This window comes from Entelurus aequoreus, linkage group LG21 (genome assembly GCF_033978785.1).
Source record: "Entelurus aequoreus isolate RoL-2023_Sb linkage group LG21, RoL_Eaeq_v1.1, whole genome shotgun sequence".
NCBI lineage: Eukaryota > Metazoa > Chordata > Actinopteri > Syngnathiformes > Syngnathidae > Entelurus > Entelurus aequoreus.
In genome coordinates, this window is record NC_084751.1 from 46,771,936 (window position 1) to 46,792,935 (window position 21,000).

Genomic DNA, 21,000 nt, shown 5'->3' on the forward strand with positions numbered 1-21,000 from the left:
CTGCAATTTTGTGTAAACATTTCCCTATCATTGACAAGATTTCACACTTTGTAAGACAAAAACACATTTGTCTTTCATTTTATCATGCATTGTCATTTGTGATTGTGGAGGGGCGTGGCCTGCGGGCCTGCGGCGAAGCGGGATGTGCCAGGACCGGCTTCGAGATCAGCGACAGGTGAGTAGATGGCCCACCTGGGCGCGTTTATCTAATCACCTGTCGCTCCGTTAAAGGCAGCAGCCGGGAAGGAGAGGGAGAGTTGTTGGTTGATGGTGGCTGGAGTTGGAGCACGAGAGAGAACGAGAGCGAGAGCAGGATTGGCACGGACGAAAGAGCATTGCTGAAAAGCACTACAGAGACTTGATTTATAAAATAAAACTGTCTGAAAGCCCTGAAAAGGAGCGGTGATGTCTGTGCTTGGTGGCCCGAAGAACCCGGAAGAAAGCGACTTCCACAGTGATATCGGGCAAGTATGAAGTGGCTAACAACGCACCTCATGGAATTCTCTAAAAAACATCCAAAACCGCCAACAATACTCGATTTGCATTTTGTAACCTGAATATTAACCAAGTATTAGAGATATTAATTTAAACGCCAACACTGAAAAACCAAGTTTAGCGTGTAACGAGCTTATGCAGCTATTGACATACTGAGCCGGTGAGCTGCTGCATCGCCTCTGAGTTGGCAAAAGTTCATTCTAGATTATAGATAATTTCTCTCACTTGTATCGGTCATAAACTGAGAAGTTGGTCAACTTTAACATTAAACAATCATCTTTTTACACCTGAGGATTGTGATGAATTCTTTCTCGAAACGGTTAAACATCCCATCAGTCGGCATCCCAGTGAGAGCAGACATTGTACTGTAAGTGATTGTTTAATTATGTTTGTGGTGTGTATTTCTTCTTTAGCACGTACCAACTGCGCTACTTGCTGGATCTGCTTATTATTGAGTATCTGCCTTATATTCAGGCTAAAAATATAAGGTTCTGATCAATATTTGTCCCGACGTACACTACCGTTCAAAAGTTTGGGGTCACATGTAAATGTCCTTATTTTTGAAGGAAAAGCACTGTACTTTTCAATGAAGATAACTTTAAACTAGTCTTAACTTGAAAGAAATACACTCTATACATTGCTAATGTGGTAAATGACTATTCTAGCTGCAAATGTCTGCTTTTTGGTGCAATATCTACATAGGTGTATAGAGGCCCATTTCCAGCAACTATCACTCCAGTGTTCTAATGGTACAATGTGTTTGCTCATTGGCTCAGAAGGCTAATTGATGATTAGAAAACCCTTGCGCAATCATGTTCACACATCTGAAAACAGTTTAGCTCGTTACAGAAGCTACAAAACCGACCTTCCTTTGAGCAGATTGACTTTCTGGAGCATCACATTTGTGGGGTCAATTAAATGCTCAAAATGGCCAGAAAAAGAGAACTTTCATCTGAAACTTGACAGTCTATTCTTGTTCTTAGAAATGAAGGCTATTCCACAAAATTGTTTGGGTGACCCCAAACTTTTGAACGGTAGTGTAGTGGTTGTTGGCTCTCATGAAGTCTGCCATTAATAAGTAGTAGCAAACGTTGTGATGTACCTGTATGCTAAAAAGAGCAAAATACATAAATACTCCATGTTATTATGAATGTGCCTGTGTATACTCAGTTTGTGTATATCAAACGTTGATGGATGTTTTTTGAGCGTTTCATTGGCGGAAAGGAGCGAATCCCATTACCTTCATTGTTAGCTGACTCCTGCTAGTGTTTGTTTATGAGTTAGAATGCAAAAAAAGAAATGAAAAAACTGTGTTTTTGTCTCAGATAAGGATCGTGAATGATAGACAACATTCCAAAAAAAAGTGCAGTTCCCCTTTAATATAGCAGCTGATGAGGGCACACACACACACACACACACACACACACACACACACACACACACACACACACACACACACACACACACACACACACACACACACACACACACACACACACACACACTTATATATATATACAGAAATGTTCAGAGTATTTCTGCCACTAATGGCTTCAATCTTTCTCAAAGAGCCATCAGAGTCCGTGGGGAAATGTGTTGGAATCATTTGACAACAATGTAGAGATTTAGGAATGGAACCCACTCTCGTATTCTCAGAGCTTATTGAGACGAAAATGAAGACGTGAAATTACCTTGGAGAAGGTGAACCGTCGGCAGAATGCTCCTCTTCACCCTGTGAAGAACAAGCCACAGTCAGTCACTAAGCAACAATTGGATCAGAAAGTCCAAATCAGCAAATGGAGATATGTTAATAATAATTGATTAGATTGATAATGACACTCACAGGAAAATGAACTCATCTTTCATTCGCTCACACACTGATGTGGGTCAGCTACATGTGTAGCCACAGCTGCCCTTGGGTGGACTGACAGGAAGCGTGGCTGCCAACAGACATCCATTCACATTCATACACCAACGTGGGAGGAAAGTGGGTGAAGTGTCTTGCTCAAGGACACAATGGCCGTGACTAGGATGGCGGGAGCTGGATTCGAACCAAGAACCCTCGAGTTGCTGGACGACCGCTCCACTGGCTGAGCTACGCCCACCAAATGTACGGGATCATTTTGGTTGTGCTTACCGACCTCAAAGCTATTTTACGTTGTGCATGGCGAAATGATAAGAGTGACCAGTAGATGGCAGTCACACATAAGAGATGCGTGTAGACTGCAATACGACTCAAGTAAACAACACCAACATTTTATATGTTCCATTGAAAATATAGAACAATACACACGGCGCTCCAAAATCGATCAAAATGTTTTAGTAGGACTTTGGTAAGCTATGAAGCCACACCACTTGATGGATTGTCGGCGCATTAAACATAGGAGTATTATTATGGTGTGTGTATAAGGTAAGACATATTATCTGGCGTTTTGTTTCGCTATATTATGCAAAAGCAACATTTCTTATCTTCTGGTACCTGCTGATCTGTATTTGGGATCTGCATAAGTACTGAAAAATTGTGCGCTTCCGCCCTTGTAGTCCGTGGCGACACCGTAGTCGATAAGCTTCTTCTTTGTCTCTATCTTCTTGTTATGTGACATTCATCCTCCACTGTTGCCATTTCTAATATAAATTAGTGTAAAGTTCTTACTACTGTGATGAGGTGGCGACTTGTCCAGGGTGTACGCCGCCTTCCGCCCGATTGTAGCTGAGATAGGCTCCAGCGACCCCCCGCGACCCCAAGAGGGACAAGCGGTAGAAAATGGATGGATGGATGGAAGTTCTTACTAATATCTGTCAGTAAACTCGCCATGAAAGCACTAAAACATACCGGTGTAGTGAGCTTACATTATTCACCCAAGGAACTTTAGTTATTAGAGAGTTCCGGTCGGACATTCCGGCGTTTTTGTTGCACTAATGAGCCATGGATGAGGAGATGCTGCTCCGTTATTGATTGAAGTAAAGTCTGACCTGCTGATCTTTATTTGGGATCTGCATAAGTCCTGAAAATGTGCGCGTGTCCGCCTTTGTAGTCCGTGCCAACACTGTGGTCGATAAGCTTCTATCTTCTTGTTATGTGACATTCATCCTCCACTGTTGCCATTTCTAATATAAAGTAGTGTAAAGTTCTTACTTATATCTGTCAGTAAACTCGCCATGAAAGCGCTAAAACATACCGGTGTGGTGAGTGTACATTATTCACCCAAGGAGCTTTAGTTATTAGAGTTCCGGTCGGACGGTGAATGTCATTAAAACAGTTAGCGCCATCTTTTGACACTTCTTCCACTCCCGTCCTTGCACGCTACACCGCTACAACAAAGATGACGGGCAGAAGTTGCTGACGAAGTGGAGGCACGTAAATAAGACCGCCCACCAAACGGCGCATTCTGAAGAGACTGTCAGAAAGCGACTTGAAGATGATGTGTAAAACATCATCTATGCAACATTTTGAGCAAAGAACCACCATTACATGTTATGTACACCACAATATATTGTTTTAAAATCATAATATGACTCCTTTAATGCGCCTTATACTCCGGTGAGCCTTTTGTAAATGGTAAATGGTAAATGGGTTATACTTGTACAACCCATAATTGTCTATTTGGATGAAAATAGACCTGGCTAGACCCGCTCATCGGCAGTGCGCCTTATAATCCGGTGCGCCCTATGGTCCGGAAAATACGGTTTATAAGAATCATTTTTATAAACATCCCTAGGGTTTATCTTCGCCAATCTGTGTACTCCAGCTCCATTTATTAGGTGCCGCCTTGCCTCCAACAAGCTGTCATTTTCAGTCATTAAAAGTATTTCTTCAATAAACCAACGTTGGCATAACTTGGACACAAAAAGGCTGAAACGCCTTAAGGGCTGATAAAAAATGGATGAATTGGACTAAAACCCTTCAGAGATATCATTGCCCCCCCCAAGCTAAGTTCCTCCCTGTCCAAGGTTATCCCGTCACCTGTCAATATTTATTCATTATCACCTCCTCCATCACCGACTTTATTCTCCAGCAGTTCCGAAGCGGCCCCGGAACTTGGAAACATCCACCCCAGGCTGGTATTAGTCAGGTTATCTTTCTGCATCCATTCTTCTTTTTTAAAAATCTGGCTCCCATTCTCCCCACCTGCCCAGCGACAGGTGAGCCTATTACACGCTTTCCACGCCGCCTGCTAGCATGTCGGGCTCGCTTCACGCTAACTTAGCACGCCGTGCACATCGAGCCAAATTGTGCCTGCCATAAAAACGGCCGTCGCGGAAGCCTGATGAAGCAATCTGCTGTCGAATATTTAAAAAAATAAGAAATAACTCTGTTATGACAGAAAAGGTTTTACAAGGACAGGTAAGAGTGGATCAGCACTGAATTGGGCATTTGAGTTTAAAGGGAGGGGGGAATAATCCATCCATCCATCCATTTTATTCCGCTTATCCGAGGTCGGGTCGCGGGGGCAGCAGCCTAACCAGAGAAGCCCAGACTTCCCTCTCCCCAGCCACTTCGTCCAGCTCCTCCCGGGGGATCCCGAGGCGTTCCCAGGCCAGCCGGGAGACATAGTCTTCCCAACGTGTCCTGGGTCTTCCCCGTGGCCTCCTGCCGGTCGGACGTACCCTAAACACCTCCCTAAGGAAGCGTTCGGATGGCATCCTGAGCAGATGCCCGAACCACCTCATCTGGCTCCTCTCCATGTGGAGGAGCAGCTTTACTTTGAGCTCCTCCCGGATGGCAGAGCTTCTCACCCTATCTCTAAGGGAGAGACCCGCCACCCGGCGGAGGAAACTCATTTGGGCCGCTTGTACCCGTGATCTTGTCCTTTCAGTCATAACCCAAAGCTCATGATCATAGGTGAGGATGGGAACGTAGATCGACCGGTAAATTGAGAGCTTTGCCTTCCGGCTCAGCTCCTTCCTCACCACAACGGATCGATACAGCGTCCGCATTACTGAAGACGCCGCACCGATCCGCCTGTCGACCTCACAATCCACTCTTCCCTCACTCGTGAACAAGACTCCTAGGTACTTGAACTTCTCCACTTGGGGCAAGATCTCCTCCCCAACTTGGAGATGGCACTCCACCCTTTCTCGGCCGAGAATCATGGACTCGGACTTGGAGGTGCTGATTCTCATCCCGGTCGCTTCACACTCGGCTGCGAACCGATCCAGTGAGAGCTGAAGATCCTGGCCAGATGAAGCCATCAGGACCACATCATCTGCAAAAAGCAGAGACCTAATCCTGCAGCCACCAAACCGGATCCCCTCAACGCCTTGACTGAGCCTAGAAATTCTGTCCATAAAAGTTATGAACAGAATCGGAAAAAATCAATAAAACCCTAAATGCCGTCAATCACTTACTGCGAGGATAGCACCGCCTTCAACTATACCATGTCTGACCTTGCTGTCCAGTAAGAAGGCACTTGGCTCATCTATTGTGTTACCAGTCAGTCCAGTAAGAAGGCACTTGGCTCATCTATTGTGTTACCAGTCAGTCCAGTAAGAAGGCACTTGGCCCATCTATTGTGTTACCAGTCAGTCCAGTAAGAAGGCACTTGGCTCATCTATTGTGTTACCAGTCAGTCCAGTAAGAAGGTACTCGGCTCATCTATTGTGTTACCAGTCAGTCCAGTAAGAAGGCACTTGGCTCATCTATTGTGTTACCAGTCAGTCCAGTAAGAAGGCACTTGGCTCATCTATTGTGTTACCAGTCAGTCCAGTAAGAAGGTACTCGGCTCATCTATCGTGTTACCAGTCAGTCCAGTAAGAAGGTACTCGGCTCATCTATTGTGTTACCAGTCAGTCCAGGAAGAAGGCACTTGGTTCACCTGTTGTATTACCAGTCAGTCCAGTAAAAAGGCACTTGGCTTATCTGTTGTGTTACCAGTCAGTCCAGTAAGAAGGCACTTGGCTCATCTATTGTGTTACCAGTCAGTCCAGTAAGAAGGCACTTGGCTCATCTATTGTGTTACCAGTCAGTCCAGTAAGAAGGCACTTGGCTCATCTATTGTGTTACCAGTCAGTCCAGTAAGAAGGCACTCGGCTCATCTATTGTGTTATCAGTCAGTCAACAGGCAATGACAAACCGAGGAGCTCTTTATTGTCTTCTTGATTGTTTGTGTGCAGCTCACTACCGTTTGTTGGATACACACGGTGGAACCTCGACTCATAAACACCTTCAAAGGTCAATAAAATCCGGAGCTCCACTGGAATGTTCAGGAAATACACTACAGAAACTGAAATCTAAGTAAGAGGAAATATCTCAAATAAGGGTGATATTTGCTTATTTTCTGTCTGATAAGATAATTATTCTCAATAAGCAGATTTTATGTTAGAGTGTTTTACTTGTTTTAAGTGTTTTGGTCCTAAATTATGTCTATTACGTCATATCCACTATGGACTGGCCTCTCACAATATTATGCTAGATCCACTTGACGTCCATTGCACCGTCCTTGTGGTCTACATAACATGTAATGGTGGTTCTTTGCTCAAAATGTTGCATAGATGATGTTTTACACATCATCTTCAAGTCGCTTTCTGACAGTCGTTTCAGGATGCGCCGTTTTGTGGGCGGGTCTGATTTACGTGCCTCCACTTCGACAGGGTCTTCTCCCCGTCGTCTTTGTTGTAGCGGTGTAGCGTGCCAGGACGGGGGTGGAAGAAGTGTCAAAAGATGGCGCTAACTATATTCACGGCGCGTTTACTGACAGACATAAGTAAGAACTTTACACTACTTTATATTAGAAATGGCAACAGCAGAAGATGAACGTCCCATAACAAAAAGGTACAGGAAAATAATAAACTTGTCGACTACGGGCGTAACACCCGTCACTTCTCAATGGGTCTGGAAAACTCCGCTCTTTGGTAGGAATGACGAGACCGTCGATTAGTTACAACTTAGGGATCGAGAAAGTTTACGTTCACGCCGTGATCCCTGCAAGTAACCGCGCTGCTCTACTCCATGGCAACGCGGCGAAACAAAAAACTTTCAACTCGGGTACCCTCCCGTTCTGGCGTCCAGGGGCAGTCTGGGCGGAGATCTGGTAGCAACACTGCTGCCGGTCTCCAACCAAGAATACTGCAACTGAACGTTGAAGGGCTCACAGATGCCAAAACATCCGTCATCGAGCACATGGCCCACACCACCCAAGCCATGGTCATCCTCCTTCAGGAAACCCACCGCCCAACAGCGGACAAGCTAGCAATCACCAACTTCACGCTAGCTGGGTCAATCCTGAGCAAGAAGCATGGCCTTGCCACGTTTGTCCACAACGATCTGAGCTGGACCCTCGCCGATCGATCACCGGACAACTCCGAGATCGAGTGGCTGCGAGTGGACGTTGGCGACATCAAAATTGTCAACGTCTACAAACCACCACCCTCACAACTCACGCCAGTGTCACTGCCAGTGCTTGAACCACCGTGTGACCTCATGGTAAACTACCGACCGGTCTCCCACCTTCCGTTTATTTCCAAAATTCTCGAAAAAACTGTTGCACAGCAGCTAAATGAACACTTAGTGACTAACAATCTCTGTGAACCTTTTCAATCCGGTTTCAGGGCAAATCACTCTACGGAGACAGCCCTCGCAAAAATGACTAATGATCTATTGCTAACGATGGATTCTGATGCGTCATCTATGTTGCTGCTTCTTGATCTTAGCGCCGCTTTCGATACCGTCGATCATAATATTTTATTAGAGCGTATCAAAACACGTATTGGTATGTCAGACTTAGCCTTGTCTTGGTTTAACTCTTATCTTACTGACAGGATGCAGTGCGTCTCCCATAACAATGTGACCTCGGACTATGTCAAGGTAACGTGCGGAGTTCCCCAGGGTTCGGTTCTTGGCCCTGCACTCTTTAGTATTTACATGCTGCCGCTGGGTGACATCATACGCAAGTACGGTGTTAGCTTTCACTGTTATGCTGATGACACTCAACTCTACATGCCCCTAAAGCTGACCAACACGCCGGACTGTAGTCAGCTGGAGGCGTGTCTTAATGAAATTAAACAATGGATGTCCGCTAACTTTTTGCAACTCAACGCTAAGAAAACGGAAATGCTGATTATCGGTCCTGCTAGACACCAACATCTATTTAATAATACCACCTTAACATTTGACAACCAAACAATTAAACAAGGAGACTCGGTAAAGAATCTGGGTATTATCTTCGACCCAACTCTCTCGTTTGAGTCACACATTAAGAGTGTTACTAAAACGGCCTTCTTTCATCTCCGTAATATCGCTAAAATTCGTTCCATCTTGTCCACTAGCGACGCTGAGATCATTATTCATGCGTTCGTTACGTCTCGTCTCGATTACTGTAACGTATTATTTTCGGGCCTCCCTATGTCTAGCATTAAAAGATTACAGTTGGTACAAAATGCGGCTGCAAGGCTTTTGACAAAAACAAGAAAGTTTGATCATATTACGCCTATACTGGCTCACTTGCACTGGCTTCCTGTGCACTTAAGATGCGACTTTAAGGTTTTACTACTTACGTATAAAATATTACACGGTTTAGCTCCAGCCTATCTCGCCGATTCTATTGTACCATATGTCCCGACAAGAAATCTGCGTTCAAAGAACTCCGGCTTATTAGTGATTCCCAGAGCCAAAAAAAAGTCTGCGGGCTATAGAGCGTTTTCTATTCGGGCTCCAGTACTCTGGAATGCCCTCCCGGTAACAGTTAGAGATGCTACCTCAGTAGAAGCATTTAAGTCCCATCTTAAAACTCATTTGTATAATCTAGCCTTTAAATAGACCCCCCCTTTTTTAGACCAGTTGATCTGCCGTTTCTTTTCTTCTCTCCTCTTCTCCCCTGTCCCTTGCGAGGGGGAGTTGCATAGGTCCGGTGGCCATGGATGAAGTGCTGGCTGTCCAGAGCCGGGACCCCGGGTGGACCACTAGCCTGTGCATCGGTTGGGGACATCTCTGCGCTGCTGACCCGTCTCCGCTCGGGATGGTTTCCTGTTGGCCCCGCTGTGGACTGGACTCCCGCTGATGTGTTGGATCCACTGTGGACTGGACTTTCACAATGTTATGTCAGACCCACTCGACATCCGTTGCTTTCGGTCTCCCCTAGAGGGGGGGGGTTACCCACATATGCGGTCCTCTCCAAGGTTTCTCATAGTCATTCACCGACGTCCCACTGGGGTGAGTTTTTCCTTGCCCGTATGTGGGCTCTGTACCGAGGATGTCGTTGTGGCTTGTACAGCCCTTTGAGACACTTGTGATTTAGGGCTATATAAATAAACATTGATTGATTGATTGAGTGTGTATATGCTGGTGATTTCAACTGCCGGCATACACGGTGGGGATACAGTACCACCTCACCGAGCGGGGAAACTCTTTCTGACTGGGCAGAGCGCAACTCGCTCAACCTTCTCTACAACCCGAAGGGCCCAGCCAGCTTTCACTCCGCTCGGCATAACACTGACACGAACCCTGACCTGGCTTTCGTGAGTGTCGGTGTGGACACCCAGCTCCCCGACAGACGTGTTCTAGGAATGTTCCCCAGGTCGCAACACCGACCGTCGCTGATATCGGTGCCCGACCTCGTGACAACAGTTCCGAGCGGACCGATGAAGCGATGGAACTTCCGGAAGGCCAATTGGAAACTCTATCGCCTCCATACCAACAAGTCCACACGGTGTCTCCCACCACCAGACACACCCAACGTGGACGAGGCATACCAGGACTTCTGTAGGGCACTAACATCTGCGGCCAAAAAAGCCATCCCACGCGGCCGGCGTAAGAACTACAAACCATGCTGGGATGGCGAGTGCGAGACCCTCTACAGCGCCTTCCTCCGGGCTCCCTATGGCCCGGAGGCTAACAATTCAGCCACTGCCCTTCTTTCCACTCTTGGAAGGAAGAGGCACCAGCGCTGGAAAGAGGCAGTCCACTCCATCGACTTCTCGCACACTAGCCGTATCGCGTGGAGCACTTTGAACAACTTGACTGGTAGGTCTGAGCGCGCACCCCGAACATGCCCCGTTACCGCAAATGCTATTGCAGCACAGGTTGTGAAAAACGGGGCATATACCGGGATAAATCGAGATTTTTCCCGGGCGGTGCGCCAGGAAACTGCAGACCTCTGGAGGACAACAACATCTAGCGAGTGTAACATCTCCGGTGAGTTTTCACCGGAGGAGTTCACAGCTGCCCTCCAGTATACCAAACCAGGCAAGTCTGCTGGGCCTGACAACATCTGCCCAGAACTCGTGCTCCACGCTGCCCCTGCAATGAAGTCCTGGCTGAGAGTTTTCCTGTCTTCTTGCCTGCGCCAACTCCGGATCCCCAGGATTTGGAGAAGGGCCACTGTTGTCGCTATCCCCAAGCCGAACAAGCCAAAGGATGACGTAACGAGCTACAGACCAATCTCGTTGCTCTGCGTCCCCTTTAAAGTCCTCGAGCGCCTGATTCACGCCCGTGTCGAGCCCATCATAGACCCCCACCTCCCCCGGGAGCAGGCGGGTTTTCGACGTGGGAAGTCCACGGTGGATCAGGTCGCCCTCCTTACCCAGGACATCGAGGACTGCTTTGAGGCGAAAAAGAAGGCCGGTGCCGTCTTCATAGACCTGACTGCTTCCTATGACACAGTCTGGCACCGCGGCCTCACCTGCAAACTTCTCCGCCTGCTTCCAGACAGGCACATGGTCAAAATGATCATGGAGCTTGTCTGGAACCGCAGCTTTACTCTCACCACCAGTAACGGAGATAAAAGCAGGTTGCGGCGCCTGAAAAATGGCGTCCCCCAGGGATCTGTCCTGGCTCCCCTCCTGTATAACATCTATACATACGACCTGCCTGCCACAGTCTCACGGAGGTTCGCATACGCAGACGATCTCGCGCTGCTGCACTCCGACAGGGACTGGCAGGCCTTGGAGGGAACTCTAAGCCAGGACATGGAGACTTTAGTGGCTTACCTCCATAACTGGAGATTGAAGCTCAGCGAATCCAAGACGGTGACACAAGCTTTCCACCTATACAATTGGGAAGCGGATCGTGAGATCAGGTTCGAGGTGCGGAAGCCGGATGGGGCTTCCCTTACCCTATGCCGGCCTCGTCCTACACCTGAAGACCCTCGTCCTGACCCTAAATACCTTGGGGTCACCCTGGACAGGTCGCTCACTTTCCGTAAACACCTCTTGGCAACACGCAAGAAACTCAACACCCGCGTCTCACTGCTGAGACGGTTGGTCGGGTCCGGTTGGGGTGCCGGGGCAAGAACTCTGCGAACAGCAGCACTTGCCCTGGTCTACTCAACTGCTGAGTACTGCGCACCTGTCTGGGCGCGCAGTGCTCACTCTAAACAACTTGATGTCCCGATCAACGAAGCCTTGCGTGTTATCACTGGATGCCTGCGCCCCACCCCTGTGGAGCTACTGCCCATCTTAGCAGGCATCCAACCCGCTGAGCTTCGTCGCCAAGGTGCTGTAGCAACTCTGGCGGGCCGGGCAAACATGGATGAGAACCACCTGCTCCATGAAAGGCTCACACTCTCCTCAGAGCCAACGCCCCGCCTCCCCTCCAGAGACCCACTGGTACCAGCCGCCCTGAAGCTCCTGCAGCAATGCAGTGACAACAACATCAGGGCGGCTCACTGGGCGAATCACAAATGGAGCACGGACCTGGAGCATACCATCTCCTCCAGACTCCGTGACTTCATACCTGACACCGGCTCAATACCAGGCCTCTCACTACCACGAGTGGCCTGGGTGAGGCTTAACCGCCTCCGAACTGGTGTCGGTCGCTTTCGCTCAAACATGTTCCAGTGGGGCTTAGCACCTAACGCGACGTGTGAGTGTGGCGCGGAGGAGCAGACTGCCGACCACGTGATCCTGCGTTGCCCGATTTATCGTGCTCCTAATGGTTTGCGTGGCCTGGCGGACCTGGATGACTGCTCGGTGACCTGGCTCACTTCTGTGTGTCCTGACATATGAACGGGAGGGCCCCCCGGGCCTGGGGTGGTAAAAGGCATAGACCCTCGGCCTCAGGTCCGGGTGCCGGAAAACAGCTGCCCATACGATGAAGAAGTTACAACTTGGTCACTTTATTTATAATTTCCACAAGCAGACATCCACCATGCTATTAACACTCCTGCACATGCTAGCGCTACCTCTCGTAACTCGCCCACTCACTCACCCCACATACTGCCATTCTTAAAGGGGCACACACACACACACACACACACGTACGCTACTCTCACAACAGCTGCTTTAAAACACGCCTCGACAAATGTGGCGATTAGTATTAGCACCTTTGCTTTAAACTTAGGTCAACATTTAAATAATACATATTCATATCTGCACAACGAGTTATAAAAAGGTAATAATGTAGGTGTTATTAGTAAATAGTTGTCCTGCTGTTCGGTCCAGTGCAGACTGTAGTCGAGGAGCCAAGGGCAGACGTTCCCTTCAGGGTCGATGCCGTTTCAATGCCTTTTCATTTATATTCTAACCTTCTAAAATTGTTCTTTGACTGTGAGTGTTTAATGTAGTGTAAGATTTTCTGTTAAAATAAAGCCAATATTGATATTTTCCGTAGTTCCCTTTATGTGGAAAAGTATTGATATACATTTTAGTACCGGTACTAAATTATTGGTATCGGGACAACCCTAGTTGGCACATTTACCCATATATCGGTAGTGTTGATACCAAGAGTGGTATCAATGTATGATCGCTACCAGAGTGATTTGAGCAATTTTGTTAATGTTTACAAATCCACGGCATAACTCCATGGACACTCAAGAACTTCAAGGGGAAAAAACAAAGGATTTAAATAAATAGTAGTGAGAGTCGAGTAGTAGATTGTTAAGTGATTGTCTACTATTGTTTTCATCAAATTGTTTTGAGATGTTTATGATGATAACTGTGATTAAAATTAACAGTTAATAAGAAAGGAAAGGAGAGAAAGTATAATTTTCCACAAAAATTTTACCATTGACAAAAGTGGGCTTTTTAAAAAAAACAACAACAACCTCTATCTGGCTGCAAGCACAGCAGGAAGGAGGAAGAAAGATCTGCAGGTAACTTGCAGACGTTCCCATGTAAGCTTTTTTAAAAAAAACAACATTTTCTCCAGCTCTGCTTGACATGTTTGCCTGCTCACATGCAGACATATTCATATTCCTCTCTTGTTTACTCTTCTTCACTTCAGCACTTCTGGAATCCTCCGATGACAGGACATGAAGGGGTCACAAAAGCTGAGAGTACAACAAAACGTGTGCCAACAATGAAGAAAGAACAGCCGAATCAGCAAAAGCAAATCCCTCAGGCCTCGGTGCAATCGTTTTTGTTTTTTTGTTGACAGAATTGTTTGGACAGCCTGAAATATGTCATAAAGAATGCTTGATTAGGCAAATAAGACACCCCCCCCACCCCCCCTCCCAGGGCTCAAAGCAGGGGCCGCTAATTGAGAGCTGAGAATGGCATCCGCTATTCTATCAATACGTGTCACGGCACTATATGGTCCCATCCTTTATTTCTTACGGAACCGGCGTCTACTAATTGAGAGGTAAGAGTGCTATGTAAATAGCTAAAAGCCCACACTGTTAGCTCGTTGTCCAATGCAAACTCAAGGAGTGAAGATCACAGACGTTCCCACAGTTACGCTAGCTGGCATCTGTTACACTGTCCATCTGTGTCACGGCACCAATGTAATCCACCTGGTCCTGCCTGGGATTGAACGTCTACTAACTGAAAGGCTAGAGTGCTCCGTAAAGCGCCAAAAGCCCAGAATGTCAGCTCATTGTTCAACGCCAACTCTTAAGGTGGCAGGATTTGAGGCTTACAAGTACTATGACCAAGTCACACTAACTGGCATCTGTTACACTCCCAATCCGTGTCACGGCACCAATGTGATCCTCTTGGTCCTGCGTTCCAGCGATCGGCGGAAGGACGAAGGACTTCACCCGATGCGTTTGGCGGCCCGGAGACGTAGGAAGTCAAGGTGAGGTCGGCGGCTAGCGCGGCTAGCGCTCCAACAAAGTCCTCCTGGTTGTGTTGCTGTAGTCCGCTGCTAATACACCGATCCCACCTACAACTGTCTTCTTTGCAGCCTTCATTGTTCATTAAACAAATTGCAAAAGATGTCCAGAATACTGTGGAATTATGAAATGAAAACAGAGCTTTTTGTATAGGATTCTACGGGGTACCATAACTTCCGTTAAACTGACTTCGTCACGCGCATACGTCATCATACCGCGACGTTTCAGCCGGATATTTCCCGGGAAATTTAAAATGTCAATTTACAAGTTAACCCGGCCGTATTGGCATGTGTTGCAATGTTAAGATTTCATCATTGATATATAAACTATCAGACTGCGTGGTCGGTAGTAGTGGCTTTCAGTAGGCCTTTAAAATGTTTTGTTGTTGTAAAAAGTTTGTCACCTCAGAATCTATGATTTTTTTTTTTTTTTAAGAGATAAGGTCAAAAAGTGTCTTGTTTTTTCACAAAAATAAGGCATAAAAGCAGAATAATGTCTGACAGAAGTGTGACATAAAATATTACAAAAGTGCTCTCCACATGCCTAGTATTAGGCAGGCGGTGACGTGTGACCTCTGGAGCAACTATAAAACCAAGACAGGAAACTAAATTGGGAGCCGGGCGGTGTTACGCCAATAAATCATTGCGCCTTAGCGAAAACTTCACAAAAATGAATGTGAATCCAGCCCGCAGTCCCCCCCCCCCCCCAGTTCTTCTAGCTCTGTTTCCCATCCGGTTCTGCTTAAGCCAGGGCTATTATTAGCAAGTGGATCAAGTTAAGAGGAAGAAACAATACGAGTGTATGGATGAGGACACAGAGGACGGAACAAAAAGTACAACTTTTGGGGGTTGTCCTGTATATGGTGGCGTAGTGTACTGTAGTGGTGCTGGTTGCACAACAATACACACAACAACGGTAGGGAAATGTTCTGTTTCATAAGGGAACATCTAAAACTGGTCCTTGCAATTACAATTAATCCATACACTACCGTTCAAAAGTTTGGGGTCACATTGAAATGTCCTTATTTTTGAAGGAAAAGCACTGTACTTTTCAATGAAGATAACTTTAAACTAGTCTTAACTTGAAAGAAATACACTCTATACATAGCTAATGTGGTAAATGACTATTCTAGCTGCAAATGTCTGCTTTTTGGTGCAATATCTACATAGATGTATAGAGGCCCATTTCCAGCAACTATCACTCCAGTGTTCTAATGGTACAATGTGTTTGCTCATTGGCTCAGAAGGATAATTGATGATTAGAAAACCCTTGTGCAATCATGTTCACACGTCTGAAAACACTTTAGCTCGTTACGGAAGCTACAAAACTGACCTTCCTTTGAGCAGATTGAGTTTCTGGAGCATCACATTTGTGGGCTCAATTAAACGCTCAAAATGGCCAGAAAAAGAGAACTTTCACCTGAAACTCGACAGTCTATTCTTGTTCTTAGAAATGAAGGCTATTCCACTAAATTGTTTGGGTGACCCCAAACTTTTGAACGGTAGTGTAACATTGATCATTTGTGAGATGAGTTTGTGTTCCATGTAGCTGCCTGGGGCAAGAAGAAGGGAGATAGTTGAGACAATAATCCTCATAATCTACTTCATAACTGTCATCTGACATCACATGCTTTATTTGGGATCCTGCTCTCTTGGCGTGTTCAGCAAAGCAGGAGGGAGTCTGGGAAAAAAACGGGAGGAAAACTGGCCTTTTAGCATTTGGCAAAGACGCATATGCACTCAGTATCTTTAAAGTATCATTCTGAAGAGGATGCATTACTGAGAGAGGAAATAGCCACCAGGGGGTCTAAGCGTCCTGATGTGTAACACCTGTATGAGTGTGGCGTCATAAACACTTTTTTTTAGTATTTAAAACCTTAGTTTTTAGTATTTTTGACCTAAAATTCGGTCTTTTTATCTTATATTTTGTCAGCTCCTTTTGCTATAAAATTTGCACTACCAGGCCAGTCTACTGCTGTGTGTGTGTGTTTGTGTGTGTGTGTGTGTGTGTGTGTGTGTGTGTGTGTGTGTGTGTGTGTGTGTGTGTGTGTGTGTGTGTGTGTGTGTGTGTTCTTGCACCTTCCAAATGAGGACCGGTGAACAAGTTAGGACCAAAGTCATGGCCCCAATACGGAAAACCATCGCATCCAATAGAGAGCCCAAATACTAGAGTCCGTGAACATTGCTCCAAAGTCAGGATTTTTGGTTGATTTAAAATGCATACAAAAGTAAACATTGACAGGTGCAAAGGCAGCAATATATGATCAAACAAGACGGTAGCTAAAGAAGGACTTCCCTATTCATCCCTCCCAAGCTGATTTTACGACTTCTGGCGCTGACGTAAGACAAGACATATGTGAGCATAGTATGAACTAATACACTACGCTACTAAGACTATAGTGGCCATTAACAGTTAGCTTCTACAGCTGTGTTGCCCAAAGTGCGGCACAGGGGCCATCTGTGGTCCCTGACTCCTTTGTCATCGGCCTTAAGCACCTTAGAAATAAACAAAAAATATATATCTCATTTGCACCCCCTGGTGGTGACATCTATCAAAATGAGGGTGGTCCCAAAAAGGAGGGATTTTTTAAATCGATTGTCTCGGTTTTAAAAGTGCTCCCCCCTCTGGTCAACATATGAAATAACAAGTGTGTGTAAGAAATGTAAAGTGCTCCCCCTCGGTACGAGCCAGTCTGCTTCACAGGAGGACAAAGAAAAATGAAGAATGTATTGACTACAAAGGCGGACTCGCGCAAAGCTCTTTGGGTAAATCGTCACCATATATGGAGATATCCGCTGACATCACACTTGGGGAAAAATGTCATGAAATGGGAAAATTCCAAACGGCTCGTTCGTAGGAAGTATGAATGAAAGCAAAAAAATTTTATTAAACATTTACACGATGTCTCTATGGTTTTATTTCAGATTTTCCTGACTTATGCATCTCCCAAATACACAAAATCAGGTACTATTAGGTAAGAAAAGTTCCTTCAGCTTCAATGTGTCCTCTTTAAAGGCCTACTGAAATTATTATTTTTTTAATTAAACAGGGATAGCAGATCCATTCTATGTGTCATACTTGATCATTTCGCGATATTGCCATATTTTTGCTGAAAGGATTTAGTAGAGAACATCGACGATAAAGTTCGCAACTTTTGGTCGCTGATAAAAAAGCCTTGCCTGTAGCGGAAGTAGCGTGACGTCACAGGTTGAAAGGCTCCTCACATTTCCCCATTGTTTACACCAGCAGTGAGAGCGATTCGGACCGAGAAAGCGACGATTACCCCATTAATTTGAGCCAGGTTGAAAGATTTGTGGATGAGGAACGTGAGGGTGAAGGACTAGAGTGCAGTGCAGGACGTATCTTTTTTCGCTCTGACCGTAACTTAGGTACAAGCTGGCTCATTGGATTCCACACTCTCTCCTTTTTCTATTGTGGATCACGGATTTGTATTTTAAACCACCTGGGATACTATATCCTCTTGAAAATGAGAGTCGAGAACGCGAAATGGACATTCACAGTGACTTTTATCTCCACGACAATACATCGGCGAAACACTTTAGCTACGGAGCTAACGCGATAGCATCGGGCTCAAATGCAGATAGAAAAATAAAAAATAAACCCCTGACTGGAAGGATGGACAGAAGATCAACAATACTATTAAACCATGGTCATGTAACTACACGGTTAATGCTTTCCAGCCTGGCGAAGCTTAACAATGCTGTTGCTAACGACGCCATTGAAGCTAACTTAGCTACGGGACCTCACAGAGCTATGATAAAAACATTAGCGCTCCACCTACGCCAGCCAGCCCTCATCTGCTCATCAACACCCGTGCTCACCTGCGTTCCAGCGATCGACGGAAGGACGAAGGACTTCACCCGATCATCCGTGCGGTCGGCGGCTATCGTCGGCTAGCGCGTCTGCTATCCAAGTCAAAGTCCTCCTGGTTGTGTTGCTGCAGCCAGCCGCTAATACACCCGATCCCACCTACAACTTTCTTCTTTGCAGTCTCCATTGTTCATTAAACAAATTGCAAAAGATTCACCAACACAGATGTCCAGAATACTGTGGAATTTTGAGATGAAAACAGAGCTTTTTGTATTGGATTCAATGGTGTCCGAATACTTCCGTTTAACTATTGACGTCACGCGCAGACGTCATCATACCGAGACGTTTTCAGCAGGATATTTCGCGGGAAATTTAAAATGTCACTTTATAAGTTAACCCGGCCGTATTGGCATGTGTTGCAATGTTAAGATTTCATCATTGATATATAAACTATCAGACTGCGTGGTCGCTAGTAGTGGCTTTCAGTAGGCCTTTAAAGACTGATGTTTTAGAGACCATGAGCCACATATTCAGCTCTTGTGATTTGTTCTTCTAGTGATAATTACAGAACTAAAACATGATTTGTTTCCTTGCCATAAAACCTGGCTTAAACGTCGCACAAATAGGATTCAGACAAGAAAAAGACTGTGCTGAAGAATGAAGGCCATCCTTCTCCAGGCCTGTCTGCTTTAAAGAAGAAGACACAGCTTTCTGGGAACTTGATTTATTACAAGCGCTGATGAAGTGTTCTAACAAACTCACATTTTCAATTGGCAGGAATGCAAAACTAATGTGAGCAACATGATGGCCCAACAACATGAATAAACTATTTCCTCCTGTGAAACTAGTATTTACCTAACATTTATTTACTTGTGGTGAAGGTCAATATTCCTTAGGGCGACTATATCCCTGCAAGTAGGAATACATATGCTGTTTTATGTCAATTTTGTTACCTTCAAATCTCATTTGTCTAATTGCCTTTTTACTAGCTCTTCCATTTTATGTTAGCATTAAGCTCACAGCAGAAGAGCCAACCTTCATCCTGTTTGGTTTTATTGCTTTTTTTTAGTGTATACCAAACTGTATTGTCAACTTAACATGATTCATACAGTATGCGACATGCGTAAAAACTATAATATAAATGTTGTTATTCAGGCCAAAGGTGGGTAGTAAGCCGCTACTTGTTTTCAACGCTTTGAACCCCGCAGCTTATGAAAGGGTGCAGCTAATTTATGGATGTTTTCGCTAACAGTCAAATTGTTTTGTGTCCAACAAATAGTTGTCATATTACACCGATAGAGACTCTGACATAAATTGAGACAATGAGAAACCTTGGAGAGGACCGCAGATGGGAGCCCGGTGCAATGGACGTTGAGTGGATCTAGCATAATAAAGTGAGAGTCCACTCCATAGTGGATCTAACATAATAGTGAGAGTCCAGTCCATAGTGGATCTAACATAATAGTGTGAGAGTCCAGTCCATAGTGGATCTAACATAATAGAGAGAGTCCAGTCCATAGTGGATCTAACATAATAGTGTGAGAGTCCAGTCCATAGTGGATCTAACATAATAGTGAGAGTACAGTCCATAGTGGATCTAACATAATAGTGAGAGTCCAGTCCATAGTGGATCTAACATAATAGTGTGAGAGTCCAGTCCATAGTGGATCTAACATAATAGTGAGAGTCCAGTCCATAGTGGATCTAACATAATAGTGTGAGAGTCCAGTCCATAGTGGATCTAACATAATAGTGAGAGTCCAGTCCATAGTGGATCTAACATAATAGTGTGAGAGTCCAGTCCATAGTGGATCTAACATAATAGTGAGAGTCCAGTCCATAGTGGATCTAACATAATAGTGAGAGAGTCCAGTCCATAGTGGATATAACATAATAGTGTGAGAGTCCAGTCCATAGTGGATCTAACATAATAGTGAGAGTCCAGTCCATAGTGGATCTAACATAATAGTGTGAGAGTCCAGTCCATAGTGGATCTAACATAATAGTGTGAGAGTCCAGTCCATAGTGGATCTAACATAATAGTGAGAGAGTCCAGTCCATAGTGGATCTAACATAATAGTGAGAGTCCAGTCCATAGTGGATCTAACAAAATAGTGTGAGAGTCCAGTCCATAGTGGATCTAACATAATAGTGTGAGAGTCCAGTCCATAGTGGATCTAACATAATAGTGTGAGAGTCCAGTCCACAGTGGATCTAACATAATAGTGTGAGAGTCCAGTCCATAGTGGATCTAACATAATAGTGAGAGAGTCCAGTCCATAGTGGATCTAACATAATAGTGTGAGAGTCCAGTCCATAGTGGATCTAACATAATAGCGTGAGAGTCCAGTCCATAGTGGATCTAACATAATGAATTCATCACTCCAATAAACATTTGTATGTTTTACAATATAACTTAAACAATTCATATTTATTAAACCGTTCCACTTTTGATGTCCATAGGAGTGTTTTTTATGCATATTTGAATACACCCTCTTTGTGACCCTCTCCGGGTAATGCGGGTGGCTGGAGCCTATCCCAGGAAGCTGGGGTACAACCTGGACAAGTCACCACCTCATCACAGGGCCAACATTCACACTCTAGGGACAAATGTCATTAAAGGAATACATTTGGCAGTCATTCATTCACTTTGTAGCAAAGCAGCCGCCGGCAAGAACTCAACAACACT

The 21,000-nt window shown here is 45.4% G+C and overlaps 1 protein-coding gene across 1 annotated transcript in view; it reads right to left on the bottom strand.

Moving 5' to 3' along the window:
* The window catches only part of LOC133638627 (ciliary neurotrophic factor receptor subunit alpha-like), a 672,972-nt gene that overhangs the window by 568,723 nt on the left and 83,249 nt on the right, over positions 1-21,000 (bottom strand). Inside the window, exon 2 of the mRNA XM_062031418.1 lies at positions 2,187-2,227. The gene's annotated coding sequence lies outside the window, so the exon portion shown is untranslated. The remainder of the gene's footprint in view (positions 1-2,186; positions 2,228-21,000) is intronic.